The sequence below is a fragment of the Pristis pectinata genome, chromosome 28 (genome assembly GCF_009764475.1).
Source record: "Pristis pectinata isolate sPriPec2 chromosome 28, sPriPec2.1.pri, whole genome shotgun sequence".
In the NCBI taxonomy this organism is placed as follows: Eukaryota; Metazoa; Chordata; class Chondrichthyes; order Rhinopristiformes; family Pristidae; genus Pristis; species Pristis pectinata.
The window spans coordinates 1,395,025-1,414,197 of NC_067432.1; positions in this window are offsets into that span (position 1 = coordinate 1,395,025).

The following is a 19,173-nucleotide window of genomic DNA, read 5'->3' on the forward strand; positions in this document are numbered from 1 at the left end:
ACTGAAACCCATATATACCACATCCACTACTCTCCCCTTGTCAACCTTCCTCGTCACTTCATCAATAAAACTCAATCAAATTTGTAAGACAGGATCTCCCACACACAAAGCCATGCTGGCTCCCCTGATCAACCCCCGCCTTTCCAAATGTAAGTATACCTTATCCCTCAGAATACTTTTCAGCATCTAACCAATCACGGACGTTAAGCTAACATTAGTTACCAGGTACATCCTTACAGCCCTTCTTAAATAAAGGCACAACATTTGCTGTCCTCAGGTCCTCCAGCACCTCGCCAGAGGATAGCGAGGTTGCAAATATTTCAAGCGAGGGCTCCCAAAATTTCTTCTCCAGCTTTCCACAGTGTTGTTGGATATATCTCGTCCAGACCTGGAGATTTGTCTACCTTCATACATCTTAACACAAGCTACACCTCTTCTACTGCAGTATGGACAGCTCCCAAAACATCCCCACTAACTTTGCCAGGTTCCCAAGTCTTCACATCTTTCTCCACGGTAAAAACAGAGGAGAAATAATGGTGGAGAACCCTGCCCATCTCCAGCGGCTCCACACATAGGTTTCCCTCTTGGACTTTGAGGGGCCCTATTTTCTCCCTAGTCACTCTTTTTCCCTTAAAAAATCTCTTGGGATTCTCCTTAATTTTCTCTGACAAAACCATCTCATGCCCCCTCTGGGCCCTCCTAATTTCCTTCTTGAGTGTCATCGGGCACCCTCACACCTCCAGTGATTCACTTGGTCCCAGCTGCCTGGAACTGACCCAAGCCGCCTCCTTCTTCTTGAGCAGTGAAGTTGTGGATAGTGAGGAAGGTTGTCAAAGGTTGGAAATGGGGGCAGAGAAATGGCAGATGGAGTTTAATCCAGACAAGTGTGAGGTGTTGCACTTTGGGAGGTCAAATGGAAGGAGAAAGTATTCAGTAAATGGCAGGACCCTTAGGAGCATTGATGTACAGCGGGATCTTGGGGTGCAAGTCCATAGTTCCCTGAAAGTGGCAACATAAGTAGATAGAGTGGTGACGAAGGTGTGCAGCATGCTTGCCTTCATCGGTCGGGATGTAGAGTATAGAAGTCAGGAAGACGTGTTACAGCTGTATAAAACTTTGGTTAGGCCACATTTGGAGCACTGTGTGATGTTCTGGTTGCCCCATTATAGGAAGGACATGGAGGCTTTGGAGAAGGTGCAGAAGAGGTTTACCAGGATGTTGCCTGGATCAGGGGGTATGAGCTATAGGAAGAGGTTGGACAAACTTGGATTATTTTCTCTGGAGTGTTGGAGGCTGAGGGGAGACCTGGTAGAAGTTTATAAAACTAAGAGGCATAGATAGACAGAGTCTTTTTCCCAGGGTAGAAATGTCAAATACTAAAGGGCATAACTTCAAGGTGTGAGGGTGAAGTTTAAAGGAGATGTTCAAGTCAAGTTGTTTTTTAATACACAGACTGGTAGGTGCTGGAGACGGTCATGATCAGGCAGGGGATGGAGGGACATGGATCACGTGCAGGCAGACGGGATAAGTTTAAATTGGCATCATGGTCAGCAGAGACTTCGTGGGCCGGAGGGTCTTTCCCTATGACGTACTGTTCTATTTCTATGTATATCGAGGAGGTGAATCCTGAGATGGCAAACTCTGGGGTAATTTCTATTCTGCCAAGATGAAGCATGACACAATTTATCTCAGGTAAATATTTTCAGAGTAGGGAAACTATAAGTAATCCATCCCAGGATAATAAATCCCAGGGTAATTTATCCTTTGGCAATTTATTCCAGGTTAATGGATCCCAGAATAATGAATTGTAGGGGAATGTAGCCCAGGGTAATGAACCCCAGGTTACTGGATCCAGGGTCATGAAACCCAGGAAAACACATTCCCAGGGCAATTTATTGGAAGGTAATTCTTCACAGGTTATTCAATCCCAGTTTTTTGAATCTTGGCATATTTAGAGCAATTTCTTTAAGGCAACTTATCCCAAGGTATACAATGACACAAAAAATTCTGCAGATGCTGGAATCTGGAGCAATACACAAAAAGTGCTGGAGGAACTCAGCAGGTCAGGCAGCATCTGTGGAGGGAAATAAACAGTTGATGTTTCAGGCTGTTTATCATCAGGACTGGAAAGGAAGAGGGTAGAAGCCAGAATAAGATGGTGGGGGGAGGGGGAGGAGCACATGCAGGCAGGGGACAGGTGAGTTCAGGTGAGAGAGGGAAGGCAGGTAGGTGGAGGGGAGGGGGGGTAATAAGCTGAAGGGTGATGTGTAGAAGAGGCAAAGGGCTGAAGAAGGAGAAACCGGGTGGGAGAGGGCAGAGGACCCTGGAATAAAGGATGGGGGAGGGAGGGGAGGAGATGGGCAGGTCATCAAGGTGGGGGAAGGGAGCCACAGGAATAAGGGAAGACAAAGGAGTGGGGGGGGGGGGAGAAAAAGAAGGGGAGGGGTTACCGGAAGTTCGAGAAATCAATGTTGATGCCATCAGGTTGGAGACTCCCAAGGTGGAATATGAGGTGTTGCTCGTCCAACCTGTGTCTGGCCTCACCGTGGCAGTAGAGGAGGCCGTGGACAGACATGTCAGTATGGGAGTGGGATGTGGGATTGAAGTGGGTGGCCACCAGGAGATCCCGGCTGTTGCGGCGGACGGAGCGAAGGTGCTCGATGAAGCGGTCACCCAATCTGCTGTACAGGAGACTGCACCAGGAGCATCGGATGCAATAAATGACTCTCTTGGACTCACAGGTGAAGCACTGCCTTACCTGGAAGGATTGTCTGGGGCTCTGAATGGTGGTGAGGGAGCAGGTGTAGGGACAGGTGTAGCACTTGGTGCGGTTGCAGACATAAGTGCCAGGGGGTTATCGGTGGGGAGGGACGAGTGGACAAGGGAGTTGCGGAGAGAGGGATCCCTGCAGAAAGCAGAGAGAGGGGGTGAGGGCCAGATGTGCCTGGTGGTAGGATCCCGTTGGAGGTGACAGAAGTTGCGAAGAATGATGTGTTGGATGCAGAGGCTCATGGGGTGGTGGGTGAGGACAAGGGGAACCCTGTCCCTGTTATGTCAGCGGGAAGGGGGGGGGGGGTGAGGGCAGATGTGTGGGAAGTGGAGGAGATGCGGGTGAGGGCAGCATTGATGGTGATAGAAGGGTAACCCTGGTTTCTGAAAAATGAGATGTCCTGGAGCGGAGAGCCTCATCATGGGAACAGATGCGGCGGGAGCGAGGAACTGGGAGAAGGGGATAGTGTCCTGGCAAGTGACTGGGTGGGAGAAGGTATAGTCAAGGTAACTGTGCGAGTCAGTGGGTTTGTAGAAGATGTCTGTGGATAATCTGTCTCTGGAGATGGAGACAGAGATCCAGAAAGGGGAGAGAGGTGTCAGAGACGGACCGAGTGAATCTGAGGGCAGGGTGGAAGTTGGAGGCGAGGTTGATGAAATTGACGAGCTCAGCACGGGGGTACAATCCCCAGACAACAAACCTTTGGATAATTTATCCCTTGGTAATTTGTCCTAGGGTAATGGATCCGAGGATAATGAATCCTGGTTTAATTTATTGCAGGGTAATATATCCTGGAGAAGTATTTGCCAAAGTAAAGATTCTCCCCAAGGACAGTGTAATCCTAAGTATTTTTTCCCCAGGGTAAAGTATTCCAAGGTAATTTATTCAAAAGTGGGTTATCTCCAAAATAGTATCTTGCAGGTGAATGAATCCCAGGGCAATTATTTACAGGATCATGAAATGCAGAGTAAAGTGAGTTAAATTTTCCCAGGGCAATTTATCCAAAGAGAAATTACCCCAGGATAAATCTCAGGATAATTTATGCCAGGGTTTGTGGATCCCAAGGTGGTGAACCACAGGGTAAAGATCCCAAGTTATTCTCCCAATGCCGGCAGTGCCAAGATAAACAACCCCAGAGTCGGTCCAACACAATATAGTGGTCCCTGGGGTAGACTATTGCTGACAGTGAATCTCTGGTAACTTATCACACCAGATTTATCCTGTGTCATTTATACAAAGGTAACGTATTCAGGGGTGACTTTCCTAGAAATACCCAACTGTTATTATTCACCAATCAGCTGCATCCTTTCTGGACCCGGGCGCCACCTCCAGCCCTGTGAACGGGGTAAATTCGATTTCTAGTCTTCGTACTGCTGCTCTCTCCCAGGTCCTCCTCGCTCACGGCTGCCTCAGACGTGAGGTAATAGTGTGAAGTTCACACCATCAAGTTGCCATGACATTTCTCCCCATCTTCATTCCCTTTGAACTATGCTTGCGGGCCAGTATCTCAGCTTGTCACACGGACCTCCTCATCCTGGGGAACGCACACAAGTAACACGGTTATTTTGCACCCAGCAGTGGATACGTTCAAACCAGCCAGAAGGCGAGGACTTTTTATTCAGTCATGAAACACAAGCTGGAAAAGGCAACATTTAGAACCCCTTCCCCAGTGTGACGCGAGTAACCACTCCAGCTACCGCCCTAGACCTTACTGCTCAGTCAGTCAGAGCCCCAGCGAATAGCGCTGTGGATACGGAGGCTGGTCGATCATCAGCCTTAATCTCCAGGCTCTAGGTTTCCAGCATCAGAGAGGTCACTGAGCTCAATGATGTGGGAGAAGGCTCTTCCTCTACTTTCTCAGTGAGGAGGACGGGGGGATGTGAGCGTGCCACTGCCAGAACAGAGAGTTCTCCGTGAACTGTACAAGTGATCATCGACCATACACCCCGAATCTGACCCGAGTCCGTGTTAAATGAGTCCCCTTTGTCACCTGTCATTATTGGACCACACAACCACAGTTTCCACAAGGAAAATCTGCAGATGGTAGTAGACCAAAACAAAAACAAAGTATTAGAAATACTCAACAGGCCGGGCAGCATCCATGCAGCAAGAAACAATGTGTTTTAGGTCAATTATTTAAATCATTGACCGAAAACAATAACTTTGTTTTTCTCTTCACAGATGCTGCCTGACGCACTATTCACAGCTTCTGTGGATTCTGCGATGTGTAAACATTCCAGCCACTTCTTTACAATGAAAACCGCGACCTAACCAGGGCCGAGAAAACAGCATCAGTCTTCTGTTGTCTGCACCGGCTGGGAGCCAACAGCGGAGTACTGCAAGCAAATCCAGACACTGAGTCATCATTGACTAACGCCCACCAAGTCTTCTCACGAACAATTGATGAAGTTAGCAGCCAGGATTTATAAGCACCAACCTCAGATAAAAGGTTACCTAAAAAAGGCACAAAGGGCTCATAATTGTGGATCTGCCGCAGCTGTTATACTTTCATCTATGGAGCCAGAGTTTCCAAAGGATAGGTTGTGGCTGTGATGGATCCCTAACCACTTCCATCAATGCACTACTTCAATCCACCGTGAAAACCCACGTAGGAAGCAGACTGTGCACTTCAAAGCCGATGTCACATGTTTCTCATTATAAATCAGGTCTGCTCAGAGTAACTTCTCACATGGATGTACAACGGCAAGTGCTTCCAACACATTACTGATTTTATTCTTCCTTCCAGTCAAACAGCTCTCTAGGCTCAGCAAGGATTTCGGGGAAATTGATCCCCCTGGACTATTACGTTCCGATTACTGCCTCAACACTGAGCCACTCAAAGCTGTCGCGTTCTCTCAGCGCCAGCACGGGGAAGGAAGAGCCACAAAGCTCATGGTGCCGTTTTTTTTTACTGCATTTAGCTTCTCAGTACTTTGATGACTACTTTGTGTTCAGTTAAATGCAGCATCTTAAAGTGAGGGGAGTATTTACCGTGGAGAAGCTCATGGATGTTGGGAATTCAGGGACCAGAACCGTGATGTCCCGAAACGTATCAATGTTACAAAAGAGGTCTAGAGGCACACAAAGGTAGATAAATCCCCAGAGCCTGACCAGGTATATCCATCAACATTGTGGGAAGGCAGGGAAGACATTGCAAAGGCCCTGGCAGAGATATTGTGTCATCGTCAGCCACAGGTGAGGTACTGGAAGATTAGAGGGTGGCGAGTGTTGTGCCTTTATTTACGAAGGGCTGCAAGGACAAGCCGGGGAACTACTGGCCGGTGAGCCTAACATCAGTGGTGGGAAAGTTACTGGAGGGGATTCTGAGGGACAGGATCTACCTGCATTTGGAAAGGTGAGGACTGATCTACACGGCTTTGTGGGTGGAAAATCGTGTCTCATGAATTTGACTGAGTTTTTTTGAGGTGACGGAGAGGATCGATGAGGGCAGGGTGATAGACGTTGTCTACATGGACTTTAGCAAGGCCTTTGACAAGGTCCCATGTGGTAGGCTGGTCCAGTAGGTTAGATCACATGGGATCCAGGGTGAGTCAGCCAACTGGATACAAAATCGGCTTTGCGGTAGTTGCCAGACGGTGGTAGTTGGGGGTAGTTGGGGCCTGTGACCAGTGGTGTGCCACAGGGAACAGTGCTGGGTCCACTGTTATTTGTCACCTATAGTAACAGTTAGGATGAAGATGTAGGGGGCATGATTAGTAAATTTGTGGATGACACCAAAACTGGTGGTGTGGCGGACAGTGAAGAAGGTTGTCCGAGGTTACAGTAGGGTCTGGATCAACTGGGAAAGTGGGTAAAGGAACGGCTGGTGGAATTTAACTCATTTTGGGAAGTTATACCAGGGCAGGACTTACAGAGTAAATGGCAGAACCCTGGGGAGTCACAGAGCAATACAGCATCAATACAGGCCCTTCGGCCCAACTCGTCCATGCCAACCATGGTGCCCACCCAGCTAGTCCCAATTTCCTGCATTCGGCCCCTATCCCTCTAAACCCTGCCCCTCCATGTACCTGTCCAAGTGCTTCTTAAATGACACTGTTGTACCTGCCTCACCCACTTCCTCTGGCAGCTTGTTCCATATACTCACCACCCTCTGCGTGAAAAAGTTGCCCCTCGGGTCCTTTTTAAACCTTTCCCCTCTCACCCTAAATCTATGCCCCCCCCCCCAGTTTTGGACTTCCCTACCCTAAGGAAAAGACTGCTACCATCCACCTTATCTGCTGTATGCCTCTCATGATTTTATAAACTTCTGTAAGATCACCCCTCATTCTCCTATGTTCCAAGGAATAAAGAACTAGCATGGCCAACCTCTCCCTATAACTCGGGCCCTCTAGTCCTGGCAACATCCTCGTAAATCTTTTCTGCACTCTTCCAGTTTAACCACATCTTTCCTATAACAGGGTGACCAAAACTGTGCATGGTACTCCAAGTGCAGCCTCACCAATAACTTATGCAACTGCAACATAGTGTCCCAACTCCTGACAGATGAAGGCTGGTGTGCTAAATGCCTTTTTCACCACCCTGTCTACCTGTGACGCTGCTTTCAACGAACTATGCACTTGTACTCCTAGGTCCCTCTGTTCCATTACACTCCCTAGTGACTGAGTTTTTTTGAGGTGACGGAGAGGATCGATGAGGGCAGGGTGATAGCATAAGCCCTATGCTGGTTTGATTTTCCAAAATGGATCACCTCACATTTATCTGCATTGAAATCCATTTGCCACTCCTCAGCCCACTTCCCGAACTGATCAAGATCTCCTGTAATCTGTGATAACCTTCTTCACTATCAACATTACCTCCTAATTTTGTGTCATTCACAAACTTACTGATCAAGCCTTGTGCATTCGCATCCAAATCATTTATATCAATAATGAATAACAAGGGTCCCAACATGGACCATGTGTTGTAGAACAGAGAGTCCTAGGGGTACAAGTCCACAGTTTCCTGAAAATGGCAAAACTGGTAGACAGGGTGGTGAAGGTGTTTTGCATGCTCGCCTTCATCGGTCGAAGTACTGAGTATAAGAGTTGGGACGTCATGTTACAGCTGTACAGGACGTTGGTGAGACCTCACCTGGGGCATTGTGTGCAGTTCTGGTCGTCCAGCTATAGGAAGGATGTGACTAAGCTAGATAGGGTGCAGAAAATATTCACAAGGATGTTGCCGGGACTGGAGGGGCCAGACAGGCTGGGACTGTCTGCCCTGGAGCGAAGGAGGGTGAGGGGTGACCTTAGAGAGGTTTATAAAATCATGAGGGATATAGATAAAGTGGTCACAGCCTTTTTCCCTGGGTAGGGGAGTCTAAAAGTAGAGGGCATAGGTTTAAGGTGAGAAGGTAAAAGGACGTGAGGGGCAAGTTTTCCACACCGAGGGTGGTGGGTGTGTGGAACGAGCTGCCAGAGGAAGTGGTAGAGGTGGGTACAGTTACAACATTTAAAAAGACTTTTGGAGAGGTCCATGGATAGGAAAGGTTTAGAGGGACGTGGGCCAAACGTGGGCAAATGGGACTGGCTCAGAGAGGCACCTTGGTCAGCATGAATGAGTTGGGCTGAAGGGCCTGTTTCCATGCTGTATGATTCTGGCTGGAAAAGTGAACTTCAAGCAGGATCATTTAATCGTCAAACTTTGAGACTGTTAACATGTATGAGAAACAATCTGTGGTATTTAAAGCAATCTGACACATGAAGCCAAAGGTGATAAGTGATGAAATGGTTAACACCTTCCAGCTACCAGTAGTGACTGCACTGCCCGTCTAACTACGTTTGACATGATAGTCAACAGAACAACTCAGAAAAGCCACAACAACTTTATATTTCACAGTGAACTGCTGTGCAGTAAGAGTGGAAGTAGAAAACGTTGACTCATTGAATCCATTAGAGACTTACAATATGTGTTAACCATTTGCAGAATCTCCCCAAGGCCGTGGTGATGAGCATTCAGTTTTGAACACAAGTTCTGCAAGGCTGCCCATTAGTGTTCACATAGAGAAAGGAGAGTACACCAGACCTGGGCTCCCGGTCTCTATCGTAATCTCGACAAACAATTTCATGTTTTATTTTCTCAAAGGGCCAACTGTGAACTGTAACATCAAACCTCTCTTTGATGGGATGTGGGCATTGCAGATGGTGTCATCGTTGGTTACCCGTCCCTAACTGGCACTTATCTAAGGGGTGGTTAGGTTGACCACGTTGGTGGGTCTGGACTCAGCCACAGATTTACTTCCCCAAAGGTGAGATTTATGCCAATATGGTCATCTCTAGGTTACTGATACGAGTTTTATTTTCTAAATTCCTTCTTTATTTAATTACGCTAAACACCATTAATCCAGCTGGACAAGCCAGTTCCCAATGGGATTCCATTAATGCTCCAACATACAAGTGTTACACAGAAGAATTTCCCAGTGAACGCTGCAAGTCTAAAGGGAGAGCAGGATACAAGGCCCTGGTAAGTTTAAAGGGACCATGGGGAACAGAACGAGGTGAGTTTAGTGTGGAAACAGACCCTGGTGACTGAATGGTTAAATCAATATAGAAGCAGCACAAAGTACAGTAGCTTCATTAGGCCTTGAAGACGGGCCAGATTATTTTCTCACCAAGACTTTACAAGATTCTTTACACTTTGCTGCACAGGTTACTGAGAAAGCTGTGTGGTGGGAGTGTAGAGGGGGGAGTTCAAAGGCTGAAGCAGGACTAGGTGGTTTGTGTTTGGGAGACTGAGGATGGCAGTTTCCAAAGGTGAGAGGAGAGCTCCTTGTTGAGTTTGTCCTGACTGACACAACGGTCAGTAATGCTACAAGTTCAAACTTCGACTTTCATTTTCAAGAGCCGACAGCAAGCTATTAAAGATGAAAGCTTCCTGAACCTTTCGAGTCAATCACTCAGGCTCAGCAACTACTTCTGTGAAAGGATTTACTGGCAATTCTCATAAAGTTAATTCACAAACTACAGGGAAGAAAGAGCTCACCAGAATGATGGAAGTTCTCCTGGCTGCAGTGTTGTGGCAGCTGTGAGTGAAATGTTGGGATGTGGGAGGGAAATCCCTGTACACATCTCTGGTCCGACGCCCATCCTGCAATTTATGCATCGTTCAGCATTTCCCAATGTCTGCATCCTGCAGTTATGGCTGGCAAATTATTTGTTCAAAGGAACACTCATGCTTTGGTCCAATGCCTGTACTCTGTGCCTGTGCAGGTCAGCTGGGACTGCTGATCCCCACAGTGCCAGCTCCACTTTGGGTCCAGAGGCACCTTTAACCTGAGTCACAGCAACACTAGCAGGGGTTACAGAGAGGGGACTGTGGAAACTTCTCCCTCCTGCCCAACGCCTTGAGAAGACTGTTCAAGCAGGCCCCTCATTTCAGCCTCTCTCGTCCCACCAAACATGTCGTTCCTACCCTGACTCCAACACTTTTCCAGCAGTCCAATCCCTTCCCATCGTCTCCATGACATTCCGCCACTTTCCGATTCCCTGGTCCCAACCAGTTCATCTTCACCAAGGACACACAATCCATCTCAACCTCCATCCCACATCAGGAGGCTCTGAGGGCCTTTGGTTCTTTCTTGGACAGAGGTCCAACCAGTCCTTCCCCAACTGCCACCGAACCTGTCCTTGCATCGAACAACTTCTTCAACTCCTCTCCAGAGGGGAGGTGTGGCTGTGGTCCAGGATACACTGTGGGAGATTGGAACAGTCTGTGGTTCTTCCTCAGACCTGCACCCACAACTCCTTCTGCCGCACATCCAGCACTGCATCGGTGCTGCTTCCTGCACTCATGCAGAACTGGACCGTCATCACTTTTGCAGCCAATTCTCAACCTGCTCTCACCTCCACAGGATCCACCTCTGACCCTTCCCTTCCCCTTCAGATCTTTAGGTCTCCATCTTGGGACAGGCTAGCCATCAACACCCGTTACAGACCCACAGACTCCTACAGCCACCAGTATCACACTCCCTCCCCCCGCCTCCTGCAGAGACTCCATTCCATTCCCTCAGTTCCTCTGTTCCAGTTGCATTAGTTCCAATGATGAAACACTCCACACAAGTACCTTCTCCAGGTGTCTTCCATCTTCCTGAACTGCACCTTCCCCTCTTCGGTAATGACTGCACCTCATCTATTATCTGCACCTCTGCTCTCACTCCTCCTCCTGGGCAGAGCAAGAACAGAGCCCCCCTGGTCTTCATCTCCCATCCTGCCAGTCTCCGCACTCAATGGATCACCATTTGCATTTTCCGCCAAAGGTTCCACAACCACCCTTCCCTCTCCTTTCAGGATTTTGAAAGGCTTCCCTTTGCGACTCTCTGGACCATTTTTCGGTTCCTGCTACTCGATCCCCACTGTACAGCACTGTCCTTTGTAACTGCAGCAAGTGCAACACCTCTGCTTTCATCTCTTCCCTTCCACCATCCAGGGACCCAAACGGTCTTCCCAGTTTCCCAACAATTCGCTTGCACTTCTTCCAGTCTAATGTACTGCATCCAAGGTGCAACACCTCACACTTGTCCGGATTAAACTCCATCTGCCGTTTCTCTGCCCACATTTCCAACTGGTCCACATCCTGCCGTGTCCTTTGACAACCTTCCTCACATCCACAGCTCCACCGATCTTTGTGTCATCTGCAGACTTACCCATCGGCCCACCTGCATTTCTGTCCAAATCATTGACATATCTCATAGACCACAGGGGTCCCAGCACCGATCCCTGTGGAACACCACTGCACAGACCTCCAGTCAGAGAAGCACCCCCCCATCACTACCCTCTGTCTTCTATGGCCCGGCTAATCTTTCTGTGCCAATTTGAAGGTGGTGATATCAAGGAAATTTGTCTTTTACTTTGTTGTGACACTAAGTTCGATGGAAGGTGGTAATTATTAAGGATGTCACTGAATTCCTCCAGCTCTTTCGCTAAATGTGTCCACAATCCCCATACGTCATCCAGGAATCTGTAAGCACACATTGAACATCTGGGACTCTGGAACACTGTGTCCTCTCGTGTGCCATGGGTCTACTGGCACTGGCCAGAGCAAACTTCTTGTCTAAGGCCGTGCCTTCAATCTGCGGATAAAATTCATTGTTGAATTCAAAATCATTCTTTGTTAGACCCGGGTCAAATAGTTTGAGCAAGGCCTTGTCTGGTTCCAGGTATTCTTCCAGGTCTTTTTAAGGGCTTGTTTGCCCCTCTTAGCCTCTGTGTTGGTGTCGATTGTAAAATGTACGGCACGAGTGGGTCTGTGAGGGAGGTGACTCCCTGGGTGAGGTGGGGCCTGTCGCTGATGTAGCTGGCCTGTCTATGTGCCAGTGGGTGTACCCTTCCATCCTGTGCACCCTGACTCAGCCTGACGCGATGTGTCCCTGGGGTGCTTCCCTAGGTCTGCCCCCATGTCTGGCTGACGGTGTGTTTTGGGGAGTGTGCAGAACTTCCTGGCTGATGGCTGTTGCCTGCTCCAATGTTCCAATTACAGAGTCACAGAGCAATACAGCATGGGTAAGAACATCAGAAATAGGAGCAGGAGGAGGCCATCCGGCCCGTCGAGCCTGCTCCGCCATTCAATAAGATCATGGCTGATCTGGCCGTGGACTCAGATCCACCTACCTGCCTTTTCCCAATGACCTTTAATTCCCCGACTATGCAAAAATTTACCTAACTGTGTCTTAACTATATTTAATGAGGTAGCCTCCACTGCTTCCCTGGGCAGATAATTCCACAGATTCACTAGTCTGGGAGAAGCAGTTTCTCCTCATCTCCATCCTAAATCTATTCCCCCGAATCTTGAGGCTATGTCCCCGACCAGTGGAAACAACCTTCCTGCCTCTATCTTATCTATCCCTTTCATAATTCTGTATGTTTCTATATGACCCCCTCTCATTCTTCTGAATTCCAGCGAGTATAGTCCCAGGCGACTCAATCTCTCCTCATAGGGTAACCCCCTCATCTCCGGAATCAACCTGGTGAACCTCCTCTGCACCACCTACACAGGCCCTTTGGCCCAACCAGTCCACGCCGACCACGGTGCCCACCCACCTCATCCCAATTTCCTGTGTTCAGCCCATATCCCTCCAAGCCCTGCCCCTCCATGTACCTGTCCAAGTGCTTCTTAAATGACACTGTTGTACCTGCCTCACCCACTTCCTCTGGCAGCTCATTCCATACACTCACCACCCTCTGTGTGAAAAAGTTGCCCCTCAGGTCCCTTTTAAATCTTTCCCCTCTCACCCTAAACCCATGCCCCTGAGTTTTGGACTCCCCTACCCTGGGGAAAAGACTGTTACCGTCCACCTTATCTTTGCCTATCATAATTTTAAACACATCTATAATTCTCTTACATCCCAAGGAATAAAGAGCCAGCCTGTCCAACCTCTCCCTATAACTCAGGCCCTCAGGTCCTGGCAACATCCTCGTAAATCTTTTCTGCAGTCTTTCCAGTTTAACCACGTCTTTCCTATAACAGGGTGACCAAAACTGTACATAGTGCTCCAAGTGCGGCCTCACCAATGACTGCAGCATAATGTCCCAGCTCCTACACTCATTGCCCTGACTGATGAAGGCCGGCATGTTAAACGCTTTCACACCCTGTCTACCTGTGACACCGCTTTCAATGAACTGTGTCTCACTAATGCAACTGGACCTTATGAGTTGTGGCAAAATGCCCTCAGTTTCCCTTTGTGTCTCTTTACAGACGGTTTGTGTCAGTTTAGTGCCTTTTCCCATCCATGATGACAAAACCACTGTCCTTGATCTGCTGGCTTAATGATGATGTCTGTGATGATTTTTAACTGCTGGAGGGCATCCCCTTCTCTCCTGGTGGGATTTGACTCATTCTTTCATGTGGGCATTGTTTCAATGACTAATTCTGTTTCTTCATCGTAGTTTAAGGCCTTTGTAGGCACTTCCTCATCTTGAGATGCCCATTCTGTGGGCGGGTGAGACTTCAGAGTAGATTCTGGATCACTGAGGTAAGGTACTGGTTTAGTTTTTCCATAAATCCCAGCTCAGTCCATCTGGATCTGTTCTTGATGAAACTTTACAGCTGACATAAAGATGAGGCCTTTGTTTAGGGTCCTTTCAGTGGTTTCAGCTGCAGCTCTGCCTCACCAGGCCTGAGGTCGAAGGACTGTATCCACCTGCTGTGTTCTCTGTCCAGTGGATGTAGTCCAGACTAACCCTGAAGGATTCAGCAACCACTGTTGGTGTACGTTGGGGTTTTTATCTGTTTGTTTAGTTCCCTGAGGGTTTCTCGTTCTGCATCTGGAAGCACTCGGCTGGAATTGATTTCAGCTGCCCAGATGTTTTACATTTGGGAATTTAACTTGAGCCATTTTTACTAATGCTCGTGGTGGTTTAGTGGCAGGCAGTGAACTCTGTCGGCAGTGATTTATGCTAATTGAATTTTTTTCCATTTCTAGACAGTTGCACGGGGTGAACGTGCATCCTGGGAGGCTCTCAATTTAGAGTCATAGAGTTACAGAGTCATTGAGTCACACAGCACAGAAACAGGCCCTTCAGCCCAACCCGTCCATGCCAAACAAGTTGTCTACTTGAGCTCATCCCACTTAACCGCATTTGGGCCAATATCCCTCTAAACCTTTCCTATCCATGTACCTGTCCAAATGTCTTTTAAATGTTGTTAATGTACCTGCTTCAACCACTTCCTCTGGCAGCTCGTTCCACGTACAGACCACCCCCTGGGTGAAAAAGTCACCCCTCAGGTCCCCCTCTCACCGTAAACCTATAAACCTCCCCACCCTGGGGAAAGGACTGTGACCAGTTACCCTATCTATGCCCCTCGTGAGTCTTTAAACCTCTGTAAGGTCACCCCTGACTCTCCTTCACTCCAGGGAGAACAGTCCCAGCGTATCCAGCCTCTCCTCCAGTCCCGGTAACATCCTGGTGAATGTTCCCTGCACCCTCTCCAGCTGAATGACATCCTTCCCGTATCCGGACAACCAGAACTGCACACAGTGCTCCAAGTGCAGCCTCACCAACGTCTTGTCCAGCTGTAACAATGACGTCCCATCTCTTGTACTCGGTGCCCTGACTGATGAAGGCAAGTGTGCTAAACGCCTTCTTCACCACCCTGTCTACCTGTGTCGCCACTTTCAGGGAGCTATGTACCTATACCCCTAGGTCTCTCTGTTCTACAACACTCCCCGGGGCCCTGTCATTTACTGTGTAAGTTCTGCCCAGGTTTAACATACCTCACACTTGTCCAAGTTTATTCCATTTGCCATTCTCTGGCCCACTTCCCAAGTTGGTCTGGAGCCCCTTGTAAACTTAGATTATCCTCTTCACTGTCCACTACACCACCAATGGTGTTGTCCACAAACTTATCATGTTAACATTGGCACTGAAATCATTAATATAAATGACAAACGACAGTGGACCCAGCACCGATCCCTGCGGCACACCACTGGTCACAGGCCTGCAGTCTGCAAAACAACCCACCTACCACCAAACCAATTTTGTATCCAATTGGCTATCTCACCCAGGATTCCAAGTGATCTAACGTTCCAGACCAACCTACCACACGGAACCTTGTCAAAAGCCTTGCTAAAGTTCTACTGCCCTGCCCCATCGATCCTCTTGGCCACCTCTTCAAAAAACTCATTCAAATCCATGAGACAAGATTTCCCACACACAAAGCCATGCTGACCATCTCTAATCAGTCCCTGCCTTTCCAAGCGCAGGTAGCTCCTGTCCCTCCAAATCCCCTCCAGTAACTTTCCCACCACTGATGTTGGGCTCACCAGCATGCAGCCTTTCATAAACAAAGGTACGTCATTTGCCACCCTTCCAGTACTTTACCTGTGGCTAAGAGAGACACAAAAATCTCTACCAGGGCCTCAGCAATTTCTTCCCTACCTTCCCACAATGTCCGAGGATTCACTCGGTCAGGACCCAGGGATTTATCCACCTTTATGCACTATAAAACCTTCTTTGCAATGTGGATATGTTCCAAGACGTCCATATTATTCATATCCCTTAATTCCCCAGCTTCCATGATCGTCTCCATGGTAAATACAGATGAGGAATATTTATTTAAGACCTCACCCACCTCCCATGGCTCCACACACAGATGCTCCTTCAGGGATCTCTTCTCTCCTGCTACCCTTCTGTTCCTAATATACTTGTGGAATCTTTTGGGATTCTCCTTTATCTGCCAGAGCTTTCTCAAGCCCTCTTTCTACCCTCCTGATTTCCCTCAAGTGGAACTCCTAAATCTTTTATGCACCTCAAAGGATTCACTTGCCCTTCACTCTACCAGGAACATGCTGGCCCTGAACTCTCCCTATCTCACTTCTAAAAGCCTCCCACTTGTCAGACATCCCTTTACCTGCAAACAGCCTCTCCCACCAACCTTTACAAGTCCCTATCCAATGCCATCAAAATGTGTCTTGCCCCAGTTAGGACCCGAGGAATTTGTGTGTTTGAATTGGGACCTTTCTTAATCTGGGACAGGTTAGATCACCAGTTGTTACAGTTGGGTTTCTCGGCCTCCAATCACTTTCTTTGTCCAGTGTTGGGGCTCCTCATTACCTTTGCATTGTCGGAGTCGCTCTGTGATCCTGTCTCAGCTGTTGGGGGACGGGGTCCCCATCGTCCCTGCCTTCGTCCGGTATTGGCACCTCATCCTGCCTTGAGGACTGGGGAGAGGAACTGCCGACAGGTGTGGAGTGGGAATCCGAGAGCTCGGCTCTGCTGAAGGGTTAGTGGGGGAGCACTTTGGGATGAGTGACCTTAATTCTATTAGTTTTAAAATAGTTATGGGAAAAGATAGGACTGGTCCATAGATTAAGGTCCTAAACTGGGGTAAGGCAAATTTGGAACGAGCTGCCAGAGGAAGTGGTAGAGGTGGGTACAGTTACAACGTGTAAAAGACAGCTCGACAGGTACGTAACTGGGAAAGGTTTGGAGGGACATTGGCCACACATGGGAAGGGGAACTACCTCAGGTAGGCACCTTGGTCGGCATGGAGGAGTTGAACCAAGGGTTCCATGCCGTACAACTCCCTGACTCTATGACCAGCCAGTGGTTGGGATGACCGACATGTATGGGTTTAGGGGATCAGTTAGCAGACAGCAGGACACTTGTCCCTCTCATCACTTGGGATTATCAGCCACGTCCTCTCCCCCTTGCCGGATTCCACTGCCTTTATCCCACACTGGAGAACATGCTAAACATCCTGTTTGATAGAAGCAGGGGGACATGCTTAAAATCTGGGAGGCTTGGCCTGTTTTGGCATAAGTTATGTTCAGATTCATAGCTCAAGAGTATTTATCTGAACTATTCTGTGTGGGGGGTTTGCTCTGGGCATCTGTGCTGTTCTTTAATCTTCATGGGGCAAGGCACACACTCACTGCTGGGACGATCTCATTGTCTAACTGCCCGCACTATTTCTTTCACAGGGTTAAATGTTAAATTTACTTGTTTTTACCCGAAGCACATTTGGCTCAGTCACAGGCTGAGATTTCACAGCTTGCGTTACACCACTGCCATCCCAAGGACATCTCACTCACTACACCTTTCCGCTTGATTTTTTAAAGAAGTTTTGATGTAAAGGAAGCCTTACACTGTACTCCCCAGGATCTCTCTCCCGTGCTCCCTGTAAACTCACCTGGTTCTGTTTCTCACGCTCCCTTTAATCAAAGGGTTCTTTATAAAATGTATTATTCCTTTGTGCAACATCTGAAGGAAAAAGTGAATGAAAAAATATGTGGTGGAGCATGAATAGAATGACATCCACTTGTCCGGTACCTCGTCCCAAGAGGGCCGAGTTAAAGGAGCTTGACATATTCACTCTTTTCTCCAAGGTTGCTGCTATATTAGAATAAAGCTAATTTAATCTGATATACTCATGACATGTGGTCAGATGTTATAATCCAACTGTGTCGCCAGATATCATCCAGCTGTCTGTGATCACACACTGGGAGCCGGTGGTACCTACAAAAGACCATGCCATCCCAACCTGCACTTGTATGTTGACAGTGGCCGGAGCAAAGCTCTTGTCCACGGCCATAACTTTAATTTGCAGATAGAATTCATCCTTGAATTCAAAGTCATTTTTGTTAATTCCAGCTGTAGTAGCTGAACTATGGTCTCATCTGATCTGTCTTGCTGTGAGTATTTTCCAGGACCTTTTTCACCAATTGTAAGCCTCTCCCTGTCGCTATATCTGTGCAGAGGTTTTGGAGATCCATGTAAAGAGTATGGCATTAGCAGGTATGGTCAGAGCACTCACTACCTGTGTGAATTGGTATCCAATGTGGATGTCTCATTGCAGTGAGAACAGAGTCAGTGTATCTGCTGTGTTGTCGGATTCCCGGCCACAGTCTGACATCATAGACCTCCCTGTCCTGTCCATGTGACACAGTACTTGTCCTTCCGTCGAACTTTCTTACTCCTGTAGTTCCTTGCTCAGGTATTCCAGTTGTCATAGAGTCATACAGCACGGAAACAGGCCCTTCGGCCCATCACGTCTGAGATGACCGTCAAGTATACACCTAGACCCATCCCGTTTACCAGCGCTCGGTTTGTTGCCCACTATGCCTTAAAAATCCAAGTGCTCATCCATAAGCTGTTTAACGGTGGTGATCGTACCTGTCTCCACGTGTCAGTGAACAGAGATCGGTGGGGAAACTCCAGGCCTCCAGTGTGCCAGCTCACTCTTCAGCTGTCTGAGGAAGTGTATGGTTCAAGATCAAGATCAGGCACAAAGCTCCCGCTCCACTGGCAGGCAGTGATCCCTGCCCTCCTGAGGCTCTGAATGATGGACCACCCACTGCAGGTATCTTGTAGCATCAGAGATATCAGAATATCCTCTTCAAATCCTCCAAACCCATTGGCAGGACAATCAACCCATGTTAATGTTCTCTCCCAGGACAACATTCCCAGCATTCCCAACATCCCCAGCTTCCCCAATATTCCCAGCATCAACATCCCCAGCGTCCCCAACATCCCCACATCAAGTCCCTAGGTACACTCAGACAGCTGCGCATTGTTCACATACCCAATGGAAGACCCTGGACACAGACCCTGGATTCTCCCTGTCACGGGGTGATCAGCAGGCAGAGGAATGTGCCCAAAGCTTCCTTGAAGAAGTTCAACAAACCCACTGACCGTTGGCAATCCCTGCAGCCAAAGTGCAGAATCACTGGGAACCTGCATGTATAGGCGGGGCGGGGAGCGCACATGAGCTCAGTGTAAACGGCAGATGGGGCAGGGTGGGGGTCTTGTGTAGTGGCTGCGTGGGGTGTCCGTCCCTACACCAACAGCCTTGTGGTGCAGCGAACAGATCCGCTGCCTCAACGCCGGAGACCCGGGTTTGACCCCGACCTCCAGATGCCGTGTGTGTGGAGTTTGCACGTTCTCCCTGTGCCCGCGTGGGTTTCCCGG